The sequence below is a fragment of the Penaeus vannamei genome, chromosome 26 (genome assembly GCF_042767895.1).
Source record: "Penaeus vannamei isolate JL-2024 chromosome 26, ASM4276789v1, whole genome shotgun sequence".
Lineage (NCBI taxonomy): Eukaryota > Metazoa > Arthropoda > Malacostraca > Decapoda > Penaeidae > Penaeus > Penaeus vannamei.
This window is the reverse complement of record NC_091574.1, coordinates 35,770,466-35,774,368: the sequence shown is the minus strand read 5'-3', so window position 1 is coordinate 35,774,368 and position 3,903 is coordinate 35,770,466.

The window sequence follows — 3,903 nt, the reverse complement described above, 5'->3', positions numbered from 1 at the left end:
ACGAGACGTCCTTCTATCCAGCGCCTACTGTCCTGGGCAAGTGCCTGCTTCTGTATTTTGGGGTGCCAATTCCTCCGGCCGTGACCAAGGGGGCGAGTTCGCCGGAATTGCTCGAGGGGGAGAAAGTACTTGGGCGAACGAGGGCGATGCCAGGAAGGGAGGCAGCTGCCAGGGCTTAGGTGCAAGGCGACTCCCATCCGGTCGAGTCATATTGTTGGCAAATTGTATAAATTTGGATATATGTAAATATTTATATCCACACAAACACACATATATATGTATATATATATATATATATATATATATATATATATATATATATACATACACACATATATACATATACCTATATATACATATATATATATATATATATATATATAAATCTACATGTACATAGAAATATGAATCTACATATATACACATATGACCGTGGGCTTTGGCATTTCCAAGATAAGAAAAGAAAAAAAAACGGGATAAATTCCTTTAGATTGGAAAATAACGCGGACGTATCATAAAAAATTATATGTGGAGATGCCACACAATCTCACGCGTTTTGACAGTTTTTTTTATATAATTTTATTATCTTTTTTGTTTGTTTTTTATCACAACTTTTTTACTACATCCTTGTGGTTCATGCACTGAATAACTCCAACTTTATACATGGCAGTTGATCCAAATATGCAAATGCTTGTAATTGACTTGAAAAAATATATATATATGTAATTTTCAGATGTTTTTGAGAAGAGAAAACCTTGGAAATGGACACAAAAAGTAATAATAAAATGAAAATTCTTAGAATATGTGTTCATTGTGTATTGAGGTTATGAATAACAAAAAATGAAGATATAATGATGGCGAAATTTGCCATTATAAGGAAAAAGGATAAGAATAATTGATAAGGAATGTAGAATGTGAAAATAAATCTTCATTCTCTTTATCTCTTTTTACTTTCTAATCTATTTGTTTCTCTATCTAAGCACTTCATGAAATTGTTTACAAGCGTGAGTGTATACATGCACATACATAGACATACACACACACTCACACACACACAAACATACATAGACATACACACACACAAACATACATAGACATACACACACACAAACATACATAGACATACACACACACACACTCACACAGACACATACACACACACACACACACACTCATTTTTTTTCTTTTTTATTACTACAGATATATTATCATCAAACGAAACTGCATAACACACACAGCTGGGTTGCCACTTTTCAGGTCGTGTCCAGATTGATTTAAAACATTGCGAAGCTCTCGTTGCACTATTTGAATATACCGAGAGAGATATCATATACCACTGTATTGCCAAAAAGCATGAAATGACCTTGTGCAAAATGTGAACTCAAAACTTCTTGCAATTGTGCAACGTTGTTGTTTAGCTGAGCAACTGATGTAAGAGTGCTGCAACATGCAATGGAATTTGTCAGGGAAAACATCTTATTTTAAAGTAAAAAAAAGTCAATCCATCCTTTTATTGCAAGTTATGTAAATATTTACATATACATACATATATATATATATATATATATATATATATATATATATATATATATGCATATATATATATATATGTATATATATGTATGTATGTATACATATTTATACACACCCACAAATGTGTAAACATATAGATATTTGTGTGCGTGTGTGTGTGTGTGTGTGTGTATATTTACATATATTAAATATTTACATATTTATATATATGTGTGTGTGCATATATTTACATGTATATTCAAACAGATTTTCCTTGACTTTCTTTCTAAAATCCGCCTCCATCGCATAATTCAACTGATAAAACATCATGTTAATTGTAAATATATTAACTTCATGAATATCCGGATGACATAATATTCACATTCAACGCTTCATTTTCCTTGAACTTAGAAATAAAAAGATGGATATTAGATAAGAGATAACTAAAAAAGATAGATAGATAGAGAGGAGAGATAAGAGAGATAATATGTACCTACCTACATATTTATCTATTCATTTTCCTAACTACCTATTTATTCCTATATCTACCTACCTATCTCTCTATCTATTCTCTTATCTATTTATATGCCTATCTTTCTATCTATCAATTTATATCTATCTATCTATCAATTTATTTCTACCTATCCACCTATCTCTCTCTCTCTCTCTCTCTCTCTCTCTCTCTCTCTCTCTCTCTCTCTATATATATATATATATATATATATATATATATATATATATATATATATATATATATATATATATATATATATATGAATACATATACATATATATATATATATATATTTATATATATTTATATATATATATATATATATATTTATATATATATATATATAAATATATATATATATATATATATATATATATATATATATATATATATATATATATATATATATGTATGTATGTATGTATATATATGTATGTATGTATATATATATTTATTCATTTATCTATCTATCTATTTATCGATCTATCCATCTATATAACTATATCTAATTAGGAGGAGGAGAGAGAAGAGAAAGAGTAACAGGAGGAGGAAATGGTGAAGGTTGTGGAGGAGGAGGAGAAAGAGGAATAGGGAAAACAATAGATGGCGGTTGAAGGGGAGGAGAAGAAAGAGGAGGAGGTGGAGGAAGAAGAGGAGGAGGAGAAGCAAGGGGAGGAATAAATGACGGAGCAGGAGAGAGAGGAATAGATGGTGGAGGAGGAGGAGGAGGAGGAAATGATGGAGGTGAAATGGGTGGAGGAAGAGGAGGAGGAGGAGGAGAAAGGAGTTAAGGAAGAAGAAGGAAAAGAAATAAGTGGAGGAGGAAAAGAAATAAAACGGGAGAAGCAAAAACAGAAGAACAATAATGAAAGATAAAACAGAAAAAAAATGAAAAAGAACAAGTTTTAAATCTTTAAAAAAGGTAAAAACACCAGAAAGAAACAGAAAGCAAAAGAAACAGAAGCAAAAAAAGTAATAATTTTCTATTCTTCAACACCTATATTTCTCAGAACTCAATCATACGTCAAATTTCTGCTGTATATGCATTCATCATTCACGCTTAATTTCAGTTTTCCGAATATAATCTCATATAAAAAAAATAGTTCATAACTTGAACGCGTTGCCGTATATAGGTCATCGATTTAAATCCGAGAGACGACGTATGTACATACACACATTTCCATATTAAATTATTCAGTTGGGGGTGGGGGTGGGGGTATGGGGAAGGGGAGGGGGAGGGAAAACACAAGACTAGGTTGCTCAATTAATTATTTGGCGTGTGTGTGATGCAGCTCTGCAATGCGCTGATTCCAGATGTTAATATTGCAAGAGGCAATATTGGTCATAGATTTGGAATTCTGGAAAAAAAGAAGTTATTGGTTTTGAGCTTTCCCTCTCTCTCGTTCTCTTTCCTTTCTATCTCTCTTTCTATCTATCTATCTATCTATCTATCGTTCTTTTTCTCTGTCTTTCGTTTTCTTGCTTTCTTTTTTTTATATATACTTTCTCTCTCATTCGTTCGAGATACAGGACGAGGGAAGTTTAAAATAAGGAGGTAGAATGAGGCTAATAAAGAGAGAGAAGGAAAACAGAGAAGGGAGAGAAGAGAAAGAGAAAAACAGAGAGAGAGAGGGATAGGTAGAGGGAGAGGGAGAGGGAGACAGAGAGACAGAGACAGAGACAGACAGACAGACAGAGAGTAAGAGTTTTGTTTATTGAGACAAAAGCTTGCATCTCAAAGGGATGAGCTAACTTAGGTTATCCTCACCCGTGTCTTAAGTCCCTTTGTAAGCTCACATTTCACATACAAAACTTCGGTGTATATAAATAGATAAGAATGTGTACAAGGCTTTATATACAAAAATACAAGCATTGAG